This window comes from Phocoena sinus, chromosome 1 (assembly GCF_008692025.1).
Source record: "Phocoena sinus isolate mPhoSin1 chromosome 1, mPhoSin1.pri, whole genome shotgun sequence".
Taxonomy (NCBI): Eukaryota; Metazoa; Chordata; class Mammalia; order Artiodactyla; family Phocoenidae; genus Phocoena; species Phocoena sinus.
In genome coordinates, this window is record NC_045763.1 from 43,522,132 (window position 1) to 43,541,869 (window position 19,738).

The 19,738-nt window shown below is 37.4% G+C and overlaps 1 protein-coding gene across 1 annotated transcript in view; it reads right to left on the bottom strand.

The window, feature by feature from the left end:
• Positions 1-19,738, bottom strand: part of NRDC (nardilysin convertase) — a 99,725-nt gene that overhangs the window by 50,585 nt on the left and 29,402 nt on the right.

The window sequence follows — 19,738 nt, forward strand, 5'->3', positions numbered from 1 at the left end:
GGTATCTCATTGAAGTTTTTTTTTAATTGAAGTATAGTTGATTTACAATGTTGATTTCTGCATACAGCACAGTGACTCAGTTATACATATTCTCTTCCATTCTGATTTATCACAGGATATTGAACATAGTTCCCTGTGCTACAAAGTAGGACCTTGTTGTTTATTCATTCTATGTATACTAGTTTGCATTTGCTAATCCCAAACTCCCAATCCTTCCCTCCCCCACCCTCCTACCCCTTGGCAACCACAAGTCTGTTCTCTACGTCTGTGAGTCTGTTTCTGTTTCGTAGATATGTTCATTTGTGTACTATTTTAGATTCCACATATAAGTGATATCACATGGTATTTGTCTTTCTCTTTCTTACTTCACTTAGTATGATATTGCTGCAAATGGCATTGTTTCATTCTTTTTTATGGCTGAGTAATATTCCATTGTATATACATACCACATCTTCTTTATCCATTCATCTGTAGATGGACATTTAGGTTGCTTCCATGTCTTGGCTATTGTAAACAGTGCTGCTATGAACACTGGGGTGCATGTATCTTTTCAAATTAGTTTTTGTCTTTTCCGGATATATGCCCAGGAGTGGGACTGCTGGATCATATGCTAACTCTATTTTTAGTTTTTTGAGGAACTGCCATAATGTTTTCCATAGTTGGTGGGAATTTATATTCCCACCAACAGTGTAAGAGGGTTCCCTTTTCTCCATACCTCTCCAACATTTATTATTTGTTGACTTTTTAATGATGGCTATTCTGACCAGTGTGAGGTGGTATCTCATTGTAGTTTTGACTTTCATTTTCCTAGTGACTAAGATGTTGAGCATATTTTCATGTGCTTATTGGTCACCTGAATATTTTCTTTGGAGAAATGTCTTATTCAAATCGTTTGCCCATTTTAAAATTGGGTTATTTGTTTTCTTATTGTTGAAACTAAAAGTTTTATATATATTCTGGATACTAGCACCTTAGCAGATAGATGATTTGTAAGTATTTTCTTCCATTCTGTGAGTTGTCTTTTCACTTTCTTCATAGGACCCTTTAAAGCAAAAAAGTGTTTACTTTCAGTGGAGTCCAGTTTATCTAGTTTTTCCTTTGTTGCTTCTGCTTTTGATGTCATACCTGAAAAACTATTGCCAAGTCCAAGGTTACAAAGATTTATGCCTATGTTCTCTTTAGAGTTTTATAGTTTTTGCTCTTACACTTAAGCATATGTCTCAATTTGTTAATATTTGTATATGGTATGAACAAAGGATCCAACATCATTCTTTTGCATGTGGATATCCAGTTGTCGCAGTAGCATTTGTTGAAAAACTATTCTTTCCCATTGAATTGCCTTAGCACCCTTGCAACTGACAATAAATGTTAATGCTTTATTTCTGGAGCCTCAATTCTATTCCACTGAAGTATATGTCTATTCTTATGCCAGTACCATGTTGCCTTGATTACTGTAGATTTGAGTAAGTTTTGAAACTGGGAATATGAGTCCTTTAACTTTGTTCTTTTTCAAGATAATTTTGGCTATTCTTGGTCTCTTCCTTTCCATATGAATTTTAGAATCAGCTCATCAATTTCTTCAAAAAAGACAGCTGAAATTTTGATAAGGACTAAGTTGAATCTGTAGACCAATTTGGGATGTATTGTCATCTTAACAATATTAAGCCTTGTAATCTATGAACATGGGATGGCTTTCCATTAATTTAATTTTTTCTTTAATTTCTTTCAAAAAATTTTTGTGGCTTTCCACAAACAACTCTTGCACCTCTTTTGTTAAATTTATTCCTAAGTATTTTATTCTTTTTAATGCTATTGTACAAGGAATTTTCTCTTAATTTCATTTTTGTATTTTTCATTGCTAGTGTATAAAAATACAACTGATTTTTGTACAATGATCTTGATCCTGCAACCTTGTTGAACTTGATATTAGCTCTAATAGTTCATTTGTGGACTCTGTAGGATTATCCATATACAATGAGTTCCTATTATTTGTGGTAGTTATGTTTTCTAAAGTTGTCATGACTGCTGAATTAGCGAGTATTGAATGACTGTCCTAGGAGTAATACACATACACAGATTATGATCTTAAATCCTAAAGGTATCTCATTCTAGTTGATTCTCTTTTCTTTATTTCACAAAAGAGAAAATGAGGTTCAGAAGTGTTAAGGAAACTGCCTGAGGCCACTTCCCCAGTGGGTACCAGAGTTGGGACTCAAACTCCATAGCCAGAGCTTCTCTTACTATATTGTACTGTCCCTTATCCTCTGGCCACTTCTGTATGAAAGCTGAAACAAAAAGGTAGAGTGTTGCCTTTTTCAACCTCAGCTGAGAAGGTGTGTGTCAGGCAACTCAAATTTTTCACAACAATTTTCAAATTTTTTCCCAAATTTTTCACATGTCCATGAATGACTAGAAAAGCACTGCAAGTATTCATTTTGGAGTTACAAATAAATTTTAGTGAGTAGGTGAATTCTCCACAAATAATGAGAATCATCTGTACAAGATTATGCCATCTGCAAATAGAGATAGTTTGACTTCTTTTCGAATCTGCATGATTTTATTTCATTTTCATGTCTAACTGCTCTAGCTAAAACCTCCACTACAATGTTGAATAGAGGTGGACAGGGCTGATATCTTTATCCTAATCTTTGGGGAAATGCTTTCAACCTTTCACCATTAAGTATGATGTTAGTTGTGGGTTATTCAGATACCCTTTATCAGGTTGAGGAAGTTCCCTTTTATTCCTAGTTTATCAAGTGTTTTATCATGAGAGGGTGCTGGATTCTGTTAAATGTTTTTTCTGTTTATATTGAGATGAATTTTGGAAAGTGTTTTTGTCCTTTCTTCTATTAATATGGCATATTATGTTGATTGGGTTTTGTATGGTGAACTAACCTCACAATCCTGGGATAAATCCCACCTGGATTGTGCATAATCCTTTTTATATGTTGCTGGATTCAGTTTTGTGGTTTTGTTGAGGATTTCTGCATCTCTATTCATAACAGATACTAGTCTGTAGTTTTCTTGCACAATGATTGTCTAGTTTTGATATCAGAGTAATACCGGCTTCATAGAATGATTTAGGAAGTGTCCCTCTTCTTCTATATTTTGGAAGAATTTATGAAGCATTAGTGTTAATTCTTTAAATATTTGGTAGAATTCACCAGTGAAGTCACCTGGGTCTATACTTTTCATTTGGTAAATTCTTGATTACTCATCCAATCTCTCATTACAGGTCTATGCAGATTTTCTGTCTTCTTAAGTCAGTTTCAGTAGTTTTGTGTCTTTCTAGAAATTTGTCCATTTCGTCTCAGTTATCTATTTGTTGGCATAAAATAGTTCATAATATTCTATTATACTCTTTTTTATTTTGGTTAAGCTCATACTAATGTTCACTCTTTCATTCCTCATTTTAACAATCTGAGCCTTCCTTTTTCTTGGTTAGTCTAGCCGAAAGTTTGTCAATTTTGTTCATCTTTTCAAATAACCAACTGTTGGTTTTATCTTCTATTGTTTTTCTATTCCCTATTTATTTCCACTCAAATTTTTATTATGTCCTTCCTTCTGTTTACTTGGGTTTAGATTGCTCTTCTTTGCCTTGTTAATTAAGATGGAAGTTTAGGGTCACTTAAGATCTTTTTTAATGGAGGTGTTTACAGTTATAAACTTCCCTCTGAGCACTGGTTTTGATGCATCCCATAATTTTTGTATATTGTTTTCATTTTCATTAGTCTCTATTTTTTTTTTTTTTTTTTTTTTTTTTTTGCGGTACGCGGGCCTCTCACTGCTGTGGCCTCTCCCGTCGCGGAGCACAGACTCCGGACGCGCAGGCTCAGCGGCCATGGCTCACGGGCCCAGCCGCTCCGCGGCATGTGGGATCCTCCCGGACCAGGGCACGAACCCGTGTCCCCTGCATCGGCAGGCGGACTCTCAACCACTGCACCACCAGGGAAGCCCTAGTCTCTATTTTTTAAATTTCCCTTGTGATTTCTTTTTTGATCCATTGATTATTTAGGCTAAGGTTGTTTAATTTCTACAGATTTGCGAAATTTCCCAAATTTCCTTCTGTTACTGATTTCTGATTTCATTACATTATAGCTAGAGAACATACTCTGTATAATTTCATCCTTTCAAATTTACTAAGAATAAATTTATTTTATGACCTAATATATATCTATGCTGGAGAAAAATACATGCTGCACTTGAGAAGAATGTGTATTTTGCTGATTTGGGGTGAAGTGTTCTGTAGATGTCTAGTTAGTTTATACTCTTGTTCATGTCTTCTGTTTCTTGTTCATCTACCTAGTTTGTTCTATCCTTTATTGAAAGTGGGATATTTACATTTGCAACTATTATTATTTAATTGTGTATTTTTCCCCTCAATTCTGTCAGTTTTTGCTTTATGTATTTTGAGGTTCCTGTGAAAGACGAACTTATGTTTATAACTGTTATACCTTCTTGATGAACTGACCCTTTTATCATTACAAAATTCCCTTGTCTCTAGTAAAAAGTTTCATCTTAAAGTCTTATTTTGTCAGATATTAGTTCAATCACTCCAGCTCCCTTTTAATTACTATTTGTATGTATATCTTTTTTCATCTTCTTATTGCCAACCTATTGGTGTATTTTACTCTAAAGTGTGTCTCTTACAGACAGCATTTATAGCTGACGCATGTTTCTTTCCCCAGTCTGCCAGTACCTTGTCTTTTAATTGAAATGCTTAACCTGTTTACACTTAACTTAATTACTGATAAGACAGGATTTATGGCACAGCGACGGGTGCGGAGGGCAAAGCGGGGAGATTCCTGCACAGACGATCGGTGCTGACCGGCACTCACCAGCCCGAGTGGCTTGTCTGCTCACCCGCCGGGGCGGGCGGGGCTGCGAGCTGAGGCTCGGGTTTTGGTTTTGGACGGAGCTCAGGGAGAGGACTGGGGTTGGCGGCTTGAACATAGCCTGAAGGGGTTAGTGCACCACGACTAGCCGGGAGGGAGTTCGGGGAAAAGCCTGCACCGGCCGAAGAGGCAAGAGACTTTTTCTTCCCTCTTTGTTTCCTGGTGCGCGAGGAGAGGGGTTTAAGAGCGCTGCTTAAAGGAACTCCAGAGACGGGCGCGAGCCGCGGCTAAAAGCGCGAACCCCAGAGACGGGCGCGAGCCGCGGCTGAGGGCGCGAGCCCCCGAGACGGGCGCGAGCCGCGGCTGAAAGCGCAAACCCCAGAGACGGGCGCGAGCCGCGGCTAAAACCGCGGACCCCAGAGACGGGCGGGAGACGCTAAGGCTGCTGCTGCCGCCACCAAGGGGCCTGTGTGCGAGCACAGGTCACTCTCCACACCCCTCTTCCGCGGAGCCTGTGCAGCCCGCCACTGCCAGGTTCCCGGGATCCAGGGACAACTTCCCCGGGAGTACGCACGGCGGGTCTCAGGCTGGTGCAACATCACGCCGGCCTCTGCCGCAACGTCACGCTGCCTCTGCAGCCGCAGGCCCGCCCCGCACGCAGTGCCCCTCCTTCCCCCATCCCCCAACCCCCGGCCTGAGTGAGCCGGAGGCCCCGAATCAGCGGCTCCTTTAACCCCGTCCTGTCTGAGCGAAAAAACAGACGCCCTCCAGCGACCTACACGCAGAGGCAGGGCCAAATCCAAAGCTGAGCTCCTGTGAGCTGTGAGAACAAAGAAGAGAAAGGGAAATCTCTCCCAGCAGCCACAGAAGCAGCGGATTAAAGCTCCACAATCAACTTGATATACCCTGCATCTGTGGAATACCTGAATAGACAAGGAATGATCCCAAATTGAAGAGGTGGAATTTAGGAGCGAGATCTATGATTTTTTTCCCTTTTCCTCTTTTTGTGAATGTGTACGTGTATGCTTCTGTGTGAGATCCTGTCTGTATACTCTTGCTTCCACCATTTGTCCTAGGGCTCTATCCGTCCATGACTTTTTTTTAAAAATTCTTTTTCTTAATAATTAAGTTTAATTGTAATAACTTTATTATACTTTACCTTCGTTCTTTCTTTCTTTCCTTCCTTCCTTCCCTCCTTTAGACAACGAATCACCCCAAATTGAGGAGGTGGTCTCAGGGAGCAGGATTTATGATTTTTCCCCCTTTACCTCTTTTTGTGAAGGTGTATGTGTATGCTTCTGTGTAAGATTTTCTCTGTATAGCTTTGCTTCCAACATTTGTCCTAAGGTTCTATCCGTCCCTTTTTTTTTTTTTTCTAAATATTTTTTAAATCAATAACTATATTATACTTTATTTTATTTTTACTGTATCATCTTTCTTTCTGTCTTTTTTCCTTCTTTCCCTCCTTCCTTCCTTCCTCCCTCCCTCCCTCCCTCCCTCCTTTCTTTCCTTCTTTGCTTCTTTCTTCCTTCCTTCCTTTCCTCCTTTCCTTCTTTCTTTACTCATACTTCTACTAATTCTCCCTACTTTTTCTCCCTTTTATTCTGAGCTGTGTGGATGAAAGGCTCTTGGTGCTCCAGCCAGGAGTCAGGGCTCTGCCTCTGAGGTAGGAGAGCCAACTTCAGGACACTGGTCAACAAGAGACCTCCCAGCTCCACATAATATTAAACGGTGGAAATATCCCAGAGACCTCCATCTTAACACCAGCACCCAGCTTCACTCAATGACCAGCAAGCCACAGTGCTGGACAACCTATGCCAAACAACTAGCAAAACAGGAACACAACCCCACCCATTAGCAGAGAGGCTGCCTAAAATCATAATAAGGCCACAGACACCCCAAAACACACCACCAGACGTGAACCTGCCCACTAGAGAGACAAGATCCAGCCTCATCCAGCACAACACAGGCACTAGTCCCCTCCACCAGGAAGCCTACACAACCCACTGAAACAACCTTAGCCACTGGAGACAGACATCAAAAACAACGGGAACTACAAAAGTGCAGCCTGCAAAAAGGAGACCCCAAACACAGTAAGATAAGCAAAATGAGAAGACAGAAAAACACACAGCAGATGAAGGAGCAAGATAAAAACCCACCAGACCTAACAAATGAAGAGGAAATAGGCAATCTACCTGAAAAAGAATTCAGAATAATGATAGTAAGGATGATCCGAAATCTTGGAAGTAGAATGGACAAAATGCAAGAAACAGTTAACAAGGACCTACAAGAACTAAAGACAAAACAAGCAACGATGAACAATGCAATAAATGAAATTAAAATCACTCTAGATAGGATCAATAGCAGAATAACTGAGGCAGAAGAACGGATAAGTGACCTGGAAGATAAAGTAGTGGAAATAACTACTGCAGAGCAGAATAAAGAAAAAAGAATGAAAAGAACTGAGGACAGTCTCAGAGACCTCTGGGACAACATGAAACGCACCAACATTCGAATTATAGGGGTTCCAGAAGAAGAAGAAAGAAAGAAAGGGACTGAGAAAATATTTGAAGAGATTATAGTTGAAAACTTCCCTAATATGGGAAAGGAAATAGTTAATCAAGTCCAGGAAGCACAGAGGGTCCCATACAGGATAAATACAAGGAGAAACACGCCAAGACACATATTAATCAAACTGTCAAAAATTAAATACAAAGAAAGCATATTAAAAGCAGCAAGGGAAAAACAACAAATAACACACAAGGGAATCCCCATAAGGTTAACAGCTGATCTCTCAGCAGAAACCCTACAAGCCAGAAGGGAGTGGCAGGACATACTGAAAGTGATGAAGGAGAAAAACCTGCAACCAAGACTACTCTACCCAGCAAGGATCTCATTCACATTTGATGGAGAAATTAAAACCTTTACAGACAAGCAAAAGCTGAGAGAGTTCAGCACCACCAAACCAGCTTTACAACAAATGCTAAAGGAACTTCTCTAGACACGAAACACAAGAGAAGGAAATGACCTATAGTAGCGAACCCAAAACAATATATAAAATGGAAATAGGAACATACATATCGATAATTACCTTAAATGTAAATGGACTAAATGCTCCCACCAAAAGACACAGATTGGCTGAATGGATACAAAAACAAGACCCTTATATATGCTGTCTACAAGAGACCCACTTCAGAACTAGAGACACATACAGACTGAAAGTAAGGGGATGGAAAAAGATATTCCATGCAAATGGAAACCAAAAGAAAGCTGGAGTAGCAATTCTCATATCAGACAAAATAGACTTTAAAATAAGGACTATTAAAAGGGACAAAGAAGGACACTACATAATGATCAAGGGATCGATCCAAGAAGAAGATATAACAATTGTAAATATTTATGCACCCAACATAGGAGCACCTCAATACATAAGGCAAATACTAACAACCATAAAAGGGGAGATCAACAGTAACACATTCATAGTAGGGGACTTTAACACCCCACTTTCACCCATGGACAGATCATCCAAAATGAAAATAAATAAGGAAACACAAGCTTTAAATGATGCATTAAACAAGATGGACTTAATTGATATTTATAGGACACTCCATCCAAAAACAACAGAATACACATTTTTCTCAAGTGCTCATGGAACATTCTCCAGGATAGATCATATCTTGGGTCACAAATCAAGCCTTGGTAAATTTAAGAAAACTGAAATTGTATCAAGTATCTTTTCCGACCACGACGCCATGAGACTAGATATCAATTACAGGAAAAGATCTTTAAAAAATACAAACACATGGAGGCTAAACAATACACTACTTAATAATGAAGTGATCACTGAAGAAATCAAAGAGGAAATAAAAAAATACCTAGAAACAAATGACAATGGAGACACAACGACCCAAAACCTATGGGATGCAGCAAAAGCAGTTCTAAGGGGGAAGTTTATAGCAATACAAGCCCACCTTAAGAAGCAGGAAACATCTCGAATAAACAACCTAACCTTGCACCTCAAGCAATTAGAGAAAGAAGAACAAAAAAACCCCAAAGCTAGCAGAAGGAAAGAAATCATAAAAATCAGATCAGAAATAAATGAAAAAGAAATGAAGGAAACAATAGCAAAGATCAATAAAACTAAAAGCTGGTTCTTTGAGAAGATAAACAAAATAGATAAACCACTAGCCAGACTCATCAAGAAAAAAAGCGAGAAGACTCAAATCAATAGAATTAGAAATGAAAAAGGAGAAGTAACAACTGACACTGCAGAAATAAAAAAAATCATGAGAGATTACTACAAGCAACTCTATGCCAATAAAATGGACAATCTGGAAGAAATGGACAAATTCTTAGAAATGCACAACCTGCCAAGACTGAATCAGGAAGAAATAGAAAATATGAACAGACCAATCACAAGCACTGAAATTGAAACTGTGATTAAAAACCTTCCAACAAACAAAAGCCCAGGACCAGATGGCTTCACAGGTGAATTCTATCAGACGTTTAGAGAAGAGCTAACACCTATCCTTCTCAAACTCTTCCAAAATACAGCAGAGGGAGGAACACTCCCAAATTCCTTCTACGAAGCCACCATCACCTTGATACCAAAACCAGACAAGGATGTCACAAAGAAAGAAAACTACAGGCCAATATCACTGATGAACATAGATGCAAAAATCCTCAACAAAATACTAGCAAACAGAATCCAACAGCACATTAAAAGGATCATACACCATGATCAAGTGGGGTTTATTCCAGGAATGCAAGGATTCTTCAATATACGCAAATCTATCAATGTGATAAACCATATTAACAAATTGAAGGAGAAAAACCATATGATCATCTCAATAGATGCAGAGAAAGCTTTCGACAAAATTCAACACCCATTTATGATAAAAACCCTCCAGAAAGTAGGCATAGAGGGAACTTTCCTAAACATAATAAAAGCCATATATGACAAGCCCACAGCAAACATCATCCTCAATGGTGAAAAACTGAAAGCATTTCCACTAAGATCAGGAACAAGACAAGGTTGCCCACTCTCACCACTCTTATTCAACATAGTTTTGGAAGTTTTAGCCACAGCAATCAGAGAAGAAAAGGAAATAAAAGGAATCCAAATCGGAAAAGAAGAAGTAAAGCTGTCACTGTTTGCAGATGACATGATACTATACATAGAGAATCCTAAAGATGCTACCAGAAAACTACTAGAGCTAATCAATGAATTTGGTAAAGTAGCAGGATACAAAATTAATGCACAGAAATCTCTGGCATTCCTATATACTAATGATGAAAAATCTGAAAGTGAAATCAAGAAAACACTCCCATTTACCATTGCAACAAAAAGAATAAAATATCTAGGAATAAACCTACCTAAGGATACGAAAGACCTGTATGCAGAAAATTATAAGACACTGATGAAAGAAATTAAAGATGATACAAATAGATGGAGAGATATACCATGTTCTTGGATGGGAAGAATCAACATTGTGAAAATGACTCTACTACCCAAAGCAATCTACAGATTCAATGCAATCCCTATCAAACTACCACTGGCATTTTTCACAGAACTAGAACAAAAAATTTCACAATTTGTATGGAAACACAAAAGACCCCGAATAGCCAAAGCAATCTTGAGAACGAAAAAAGGAGCTGGAGGAATAAGGCTCCCTGACTTCAGACTATATTACAAAGCAACAGTAATCAAGACAGTATGGTACTGGCACAAAAACAGAAAGATAGATCAGTGGAACAGGATAGAAAGCCCAGAGATAAACCCACGCACATATGGACACCTTATCTTTGATAAAGGAGGCAGGAATGTACAGTGGAGAAAGGACAGCCTCTTCAATAAATGGTGCTGGGAAAACTGGACAGGTACATGTAAAAGTATGAGATTAGATCACTCCCTAACACCATACACAAAAATAAGCTCAAAATGGATTAAAGACCTAAATGTAAGGCCAGAAACTATCAAACTCTTAGAAGAAAACATAGGAAGAACACTCTATGACATAAATCACAGCAAGATCCTTTCTGACCCACCTCCTAGAGTAATGGAAATAAAAATAAACAAATGGGACCTAATGAAACTTCAAAGCTTTTGCACAGCAAAGGAAACCATAACCAAGACCAAAAGACAACCCTCAGAATGGGAGAAAACATTTGCAAATGAAGCAACTGACAAAGGATTAATCTCCAAAATTTACAAGCAGCTCATGCAGCTCAATAACAAAAAAACAACAACCCCATCCAAAAATGGGCAGAAGACCTAAATAGACATTTCTCCAAAGAAGATATACAGAATGCCAACAAACACATGAAAGAATGCTCAACATCATTAATCATTAGAGAAATGCAAATCAAAACTACAATGAGATATCATCTCACACCAGTCAGAATGGCCATCATCAAAAAATCTAGAAACAATAAATGCTGGAGAGGGTGTGGAGAAAAGGGGACACTCTTGCACTGCTGGTGGGAATGTGAATTGGTTCAGCCACTGTGGAGAACAGTATGGAGGTTCCTTAAAAAACTACAAATAGAATTACCATATGACCCAGCAATCCCACTACTGGGCATATACCCTGAGAAAACCAAACTTCAAAAAGAGTCATGTACCAAAATGTTCACTGCAGCTCTATTTACAATAGCCAGGACATGGAAACAACCTAAGCGCCCATCATCGGATGAATGGATAAAGAAGATGTGGCACATATACACAATGGAATATTACTCAGCCTTAAAAAGAAATGAAATTGAGCTATTTGTAATGAGATGGATAGACCTAGAGTCTGTCATACAGAGTGAAGTAAGTCAGAAAGAAAAAGACAAATACCGTATGCTAACACATATATATGGAATTTAAGGGAAAAAAATGTCATGAAGAACCTAGGGGTAAGATAGGAATAAAGACGCAGACCTACTGGAGAAGGGACTTGAGGGTATGGGGAGGGGGAGGGGTGAGTTTTGACAGGGCGAGAGAGAGTCATGGACATATACACACTAACAAACGTAGTAAGGTAGATAGCTGGGGGGAAGCAGCCGCAAGGCACAGGGATATTAGCTCGGTGCTTTGTGACAGCCTGGAAGGGTGGGATGGGGAGAGTGGGAGGGAGGGAGACGCAAGAGGGAAGAGATATGGGAACATATGTATATGTATAGCTGATTCACTTTGTTATAAAGCAGAAACTAACACACCATTGTACAGCAATTATACCCCAATAAAGATGTTTAAAAAAAAAAAAAAAAAAAAGACAGGATTTATATCTTCCTTTGCTATCTGTTTACTGTAAGTCTTATGTCTCTTTTCCCCTCTATTCCTCCATTGCTGACTTCTTTTTGTTAAAATAGATATTTTCTAGAGTACCATTTAAATTCCCTTGCCATTTCTTTTACTATATTTTTTGAGTTATTTTCTTAACTAACATCTTAACTTATAACAATCCATTTTGAATTAATACCAACTTAACTTCAGTAGTATACAAAAACTTCGCTCCCATATACCTGTTCTCTCTCCCTTCCTTTGTGTTATTATTGCCATACAAATGATGTCTTTATACATTACATGCCTATCAACACAGATTTATAATTTCTGCTTTATACAGTTAGTTATCTTTTAAATCAGATAGAGAAAAAATTACAAAAAGTATATTTATACTTTCTTTTATATTTACCTATATAGTTACCTTTACCAGTATGCTTTATTTCTTCATGTGGATTTCAGCGTCCTTTCATTTCAGTCTGAAGGACTCCATCCATCTATTATGTCATATAGAGAAGATCTGCTAATGACAAACTTAAAACTTGGTTTTTAACTCATCTGAGATTGTCTTAATTTCTCCATTTAGAAGGATATTTTTGCTGGATATAAAATACATGGTTTGTAGTCTTTTTCTTTCAGCACTTTGAATGTGTCATACCATTGCCTTCTTGCCTCCATGATTTCTGAGAAAGCACCTGTTTACATTATTGAGATTAACTTTTATGAAAAAAGCTGCTCTTCTCTTGCGACTTTCAATATTCTTTTTACATTTGGCTTCTGACAGCTTGATTATAATGTGTCTTGTTGTGAATACCACTGTGTTTATCCTTCTGGAAATCCTTGAGTTGCTTGAATGTGTAGATTTTGGTCTTTTATCAAATTTGGAAAGAGTTTGGCTATTATACCTTCAAGAATACTTTCTACCCTTTTCTCATTTCCTTTTGGAACGCCTATGATACACATGTTAGTATGCTTGATGGTGTCCCACAGATCTCTGAGGCTCTGTTTATTTTTCTTCATTCCTTTTCTTTATTTCTGTTCCTCAGACTGGACAATCCCAACTAACCTTTCTTCAAGTTTGTTTACTCTTTCCTCAGCTAACTCAAATCTTCTGTTGAGCCCTTCTAGTTAATTTTTCATTTGAGTTGTACTTCTCAACTCCAGAATTTCTATTTGGTTCTATTTAATAATTTGTATCTCTTTATTGATGTTCTCTATTTAGTAAGACATCATTCTCATATTTTCCTTTAGTTCTTAGACAGTTTTCTTTAGCTCTTTGAACATAATTAAAATAGGTGATTTAGGGTAAAGAAGATGTGGCACATATATACAATGGAATATTACTCAGCCATAAAAAGAAATGAAATTGAGTTATTTGTAGTGAGGTGGATGGATCTAGAGTCTGTCATACACAGTGAAGTCAGAAAGAGAAAAACAAATACCATATGCTAATACATATATATGGAATCTAAAAAAAAAAAATGTTTCTAAAGAACCTATGGGCAGGACAGGAATAAAGACGGAGATCTAGAGAATGGACTTGAGGACACGGGGAGGGGGAAGGGTAAGTGGGGACGAAGTGAGAGAGTGGCATGGACTTATATATACTACCAAATGTAAAATAGCTAGTGGGAAGCAGCCACATAGCACAGGGAAATCAGATTAGTGCTTTGTGACCACCTAGAGGGGTGGGATAGGGAGGGTGGGAGGGAGATGCAAGAGGGAGGAGATATGGGGATATATGTATATGTATAGCTGATTCACTTTGTTATAAAGCAGAAACTAACACACCATTGTAAAGCAATTATACTCCAATAAAGATGTTAAAAAAAAAAAAGGTGATTTAAAGTTTTTGCCTAGTAACTCCAGAATCTGGGCCTTCTTAGGTACAGTTTCTATTGACTACTGCTTTTCTGGTGTTCAGCCATACTTTCTGCATCCCTCATAACTTTCTGTTGAAAACAATATTTTAAATAATATAATGTGGCAACTCCGTAAATCAAGATTCTCCTCCCTCCCCAGGGTTTGTTATTATTGCTGTTTGCTGTTCTTACTGTTTATATATTTAGTACCTTTCTTAAACTAATTCTGTAAAGTCCATATTCTTTGGCAAGTACAACCACTGCTTGGTTAGCTTAGTGATAATCTTTGGTTGAGGAGAGATTTCATTAAATGCCTTGCCAAGGGGTTGTCTGTGCATATTGGAGGATGCTTTCAACATTCAGTCAGGCAGTTTACAACTCTGCCTTAGCCATCACATCCTGCTTGCCCAGAGACTCAAGGTCAACCATGGTGACAGCTTAAGGCATTCTTAGGTCTTTCCTGAGCATGCACACAGCCCTGGACATGACACAGCTATATGCACATATGTGACCTTCAAAATTTCCAGGAATATACTGGAGCTTTTCAAAGCCCCTTAGGATATCTCATTTTCCAGTTTTTCCTTTTAAGCTTTTTGAATAGCCTATTTGTTTGCCCCAACTGTTATCCACTGCCTCAGGTAGTCATAAAGGTAAACAACTTCCATCCAAATGTTTTCAACAAATGCCTCCAGAGAAAGATTTCTGCAAATGGGTGAGCTCCCAGTCAGGCCAAATACATAAAAATCCGTGAATGGTGGTTCCCAGGAAATTACCAGACAGGTCAAATAATGAAGATTCTCCAGAATGATGTTTTTAGAGAGCTCTAAATCCATCCAGCCCCCTTCAGTGGCTGCTTAGACTGCTGTTTTTTACTGAGATTGTGGGACCTCTTTGTTTTCAAGACTACTGTAGAGCTGGGTAGAGGGCAATGGAAATAGGGCAAGTTAAAATGCCACAAAACTCACTGTTCTTAGTAAGATTTAGTCACTCACTTGAATAAATACTCCTTGGATTGTTGCAAGTTTTGGTTATTTCTAGAGTTCTGAAAAAGTTGATTTTGACAATTTTTGGCAATGTTCTCATTGCTTTTATAGAGGAGGGGCTTTTTGGAGGTCCAATTTCACCATTCTTCTGAGGTCAGTCTGCTTTTTATTTCACTTATTTTCATCATTTCTTTCTTCTTTCTTTGGGCATACTTTGCTGGTCTTACTCAGACTACCTGAGATTGATCAGCTCATTAATTTTAAGCCATTCTTCTTTTCTAGCATATACATTTAAGATTATATATTTCCCTCTAAGTACTACTATAGCTGCATCCCACAACTTTTGTTCTATAATATTTTTATAATTCAGTATAAAATACTTTCTAATTTCTGATATGCTTTCGTCTTTTACCCAGGTGTTTCTTAGAAATATATTTAATTTCCAAACATAAGGCAATGTTCTAGTCGGCTTTCTGCTTCTGATTTCTAGCTAAAATTTAACTGTACACTGTGTTCAGAAAACATAATTAATATGGTTTCAATGCTTTGAAATTTGAGACTGAACTTGTGGCTTAAAATAGGGTCAACTGAAAAATTTTTGTAGTTGGAAAGCGTTAATTAGGCATTCTGTATACATCTATGAAAAAAAGTGGTAATCCTTTTGTTATAATCTTCTACATCCTTATTGATTTTACGGTTGTTCTATCAATTACTGAGAAAGGGGTGTTAAATCTCCCACTGCAGTTGGTTACTTGTTCATTGGTCTTTATATATGATTTACTGTGAGGCTATGTTAGTAGATGTGTTCAAACTGGAAATAATTATGTCTTCCTAGTTAAGTTTTATCAATATGAAGTGAGCCTTTTGAGCAACAGTAATATTTTTTCCAAGCCTTACATCTAAGTCTTGAAAACTATTTGATTGGGTTTTTAAAAATCCAGTCTGACAATGTTTAATTGGAAATTAATCCACTTACATTTAATGAGAATTACTGTTATATATGGATCAACATCTACCTCCATCCTACTTTGTACTGCTTCTCCCACTTGTTCTGTCTCTCCTACTACTTTTTTTTCTTTGAATTTATTATTAAAAAGAATTATTCCAAATGCTTTCCCTGTACTGGTTTGGAATTTTTACACTCAAATTGTGTTCTTTTAGAAGTTACCCTTGAAAATATTACATGTATCCTTTTAACATCAATGTCTAATGTTAATACCTTATAAAAATACCTTTTTCTCCATCATCATTATTCCTGATTGATATGTTATTGTTGTTTTAATTCTATATACTTTTTAAGTTTTTTAATTACTGTTTTAAGTAATCAATGTTCATTTATATTTATTCATATAAAATGACTTTCATTGTTCTATCTTTTTTTGCCATCTCTGATCTGCATTTTCCTTCTGCCTGAAATAAATTCTTTAAATTTCCTTTGGTAAGTTGGCTGGTGGCACACACTCTCAATTGTGTGTCTAAAGGTCTATTTTACAATCATTCTTACAAGGTATTTTTTGCTTGGTGTAGAATTGGTGGTTGGTAGTTATTTTCTTTCAGGCTATTACAGATATCCCACTATCTTTTTTTTTTTTTTTTTTTGCGTTACGCGGGCCTCTCACTGTTGTGGCCTCTCCTGTTGCGGAGCGCAGGCTCCAGATGTGCAGGCTCTGGACACGCAGGCTCAGCGGCCATGGCTCACGGGCCTAGCCGCTCCACGGCATGTGGGAACTTACCGGACCGGGGCACGAATCCGTGTCCCCTGCATTGGCAGGCGGACTCTCAACCACTGCGCCACCAGGGAAGCCCCCCACTATCTTTTACCTTCCACTACTGCTGTTGAAAAGTCATCCATCAGACTAATATGACTTTGAAGGAGTTCTGCCCTTCCATCTTGCAAAGATTTTCTGTATTTGGTTTTCTGTAGTCACTATATCTTTCTATATGTGGATGTCTTTTAATATACACTTTTGGAATTAAACTTCTTTAACGTCTGATTTGATGTTCTGGAAATTTTCCAGTGATCAAACCTTCAAGTATTTTGTCTACTCTATCTTTCTCTCCTCTCCTTCTAGGACTCCAGGTAAATACATATTTGACATTTTCACTCTATCCACTATGCCCCTTTTCCTTTTTTTCTGTACCTTTCATCTTTTTTCTCTTCATACTGTATTAGGGATTTCTTTTGGTCTATCTTCCAATTCACAAATTCTATCTTCATCTATAGCCACTCTTTTCTTACACTTGTCCATTGGGTTTCAATTTCAATTATCATGTCTCAGTTCAAAATGCTCTTTCTTTTTTTATATTTCAAATCCCATAGGTCACATTTTATAGTTTCCTATGCCCTGCAACTGTATTCAAACTTGTCCCTTATTTCTTTAAAATTGAATCGTTTTTGTAATCATACATTCCAATCTCTAAGATTTCTAAGGCATTAAAAGTCTTTTTCTGTTTTCTGTTCTCATTCATGTTCTCTTGTTTTGTTGTGTGCCTGCTTATGTGTGACTGAACGCTGGTCACTCTACTTGAAAAACTGTTTATAGGAGTAATGTAAAGCATAAAATAAAGGTATTTTCCTTTTGAGAGGATTTGTGTTTGCTTCTCTTGGGCATCAGAGAACACTACCAGCTCTGGACCATGTTAAATCACAATCAAGGCTTAAGGTTTGCTAGACAACTCAGGCATTTTGAAAGCAGGCTGTAATCCCTCAGAATGGCTAATCCATTTCTTCAACCTGAGGGTGATGCCTTCTGGAGTCCCAGTTTATCATGAGAAGGGCATCCTGTTAGACATCCCACCATATGAACATCCTGGGCTTTGATAATTCTTGCTCTTGCCCTGAAATACTGATAAACCAAAGTTCAAATTTACTGAAATTAGCAAATGCCAACAGGGCAAAAGCAGCTTCCATTCTCATTTACATACTAGAGTAAAAATTCAGTCATCTCCTCAACTTTTTATTTAAATAATTCAAGATACTGATAAACAATGTGACCTGTGAAGGAATTGGATTTTACTGACTTATTAAAAAATACTGGCACTTAATCCACGCTATATAAGAGTCCTTTGAAAATGATCCAAAGACTTTTTATTCCTTACTAACTGTAGAAGTGTAATATTTTCATATTTATTATAGTATAGGCAATGCTTAATGCTCTACCACTATCTACCATTTATGGCATGAATTCATGGTTTGATATCCTTATTTATTTCTCCTATTAAGCAGTAGCATTCTTCTTATTAATTCTGATAGGTTCTTTTTCTTTTAAGTAGAAATAATCCATAATAAATGTGTAAATATCTTTTGATTTCCTGAAGTAGTCCTTAGATTTCAAATACATAGAATTTCTTAAGAAGAAATGAAACAAGTTCTTTAACTAGACTTTATACCAAGTTTCATCATCTCTGAGGTGGTCAGAATTTATTCAACATATCCCTTGCCTATTCTTTTTTCCAATGAAGTGGATTTTTTCCTTCTTTATATCTGGATGTAACCAAATATAAAGTCATGAGAATTCAACTTGTCTACTGCTTAAGCTTTCTTCACACATAAAGACCTGTTTCGATGTTGTGAAACTTAGAAGCTGAAAACTTTGAAACAAGAGCAAACATGCAGTCATCCTAAAAGTATTCCTAATTTTCTCATGGCTTTTTCTTTTTGGCCATGCGGCATGTGGGATCTTAGTTTCCCAACCAGGGATTGAATCTGCACCCCCTGAAGTGGAAGCGTGGAGTCTTAACCACTGGACGGCCAGGGAAGTCCCAGAGTATTCCTAATTTTCTAAGTTTATAGAAAAGATAAATTTGGGTATCATTTGCATTGCCTTTGTTAATTTCTTTTGTCTCTATTCTTTCATTTGTTATTTGGGAATTAAATGTTTAATTAGAGAAACACTGAGATCAAATATATGTGCTATAAGCATGTCCTTAAGTATATGATTAAAAAAGAGCTATAAACTAGTTCACTGAATGCAAGTAGACAGCCATATTTTAGATTAATGAAGAAAAACCACTAAGTTGTATCCTATTATAAATATTGTCATCAAAGTAATTGTATCAATTTTAATGGAATTTTGGCATTGTTTTAGGAAAAAAAGTTGTTAATTTGGGGGTTCAAGAACACATAAAGGGGCTTCCCTGGTGGCGCAGTGGTTGAGAGTCTGCCTGCCTATGCAGGGGACAAGGGTTCGTGCCCTGGTCCGGGAAGATCCCACATGCCACGGAGAGGCTGGGCCCGTGAGCCATGGCCGCTGAGCCTGCGCGTCCGGAGCCTGTGCTCCGCAACGGGAGAGGCCACAACAGTGAGAGGCCCGTGTACCGCAAAAAAAAAAAAAAGAAAGAAAGAAAAAGAAAAGAAGAACACATAAAATATTTATTTCATTGAAAATAATGGTATATACTTTCAACTTACAGGAATTTACCTAAAAGTTTTCTCAGTGTCAAATTAATCTCTTAAGGGATGAGACAATTTCTTTAAGAAAACTGGACCTTTGTCATGTTTTGAGATTTTTTTTTGCCATTTCTGTTTTGATTTTATGGCATTTTTTTCTATTAAAGAAAAACTGTGTTAATTCATTCAAGAAATATCAAGTATCTGCCAAATTCTTGATGCTGGAGATATATCAACAAAAAATAGTCCAAAATTTCTGCCCTCAGGGCTTATATTATACTGGTCAAACTTGAGATTTCTTTTTTTTATATTTCAATCTTATATTTATCTAGATTTTGGTATAAAGTGACTCCTTTTTTTCCAGCGTAGGCTTTGGTTTACAACCTTGTGATAGCAAAGCT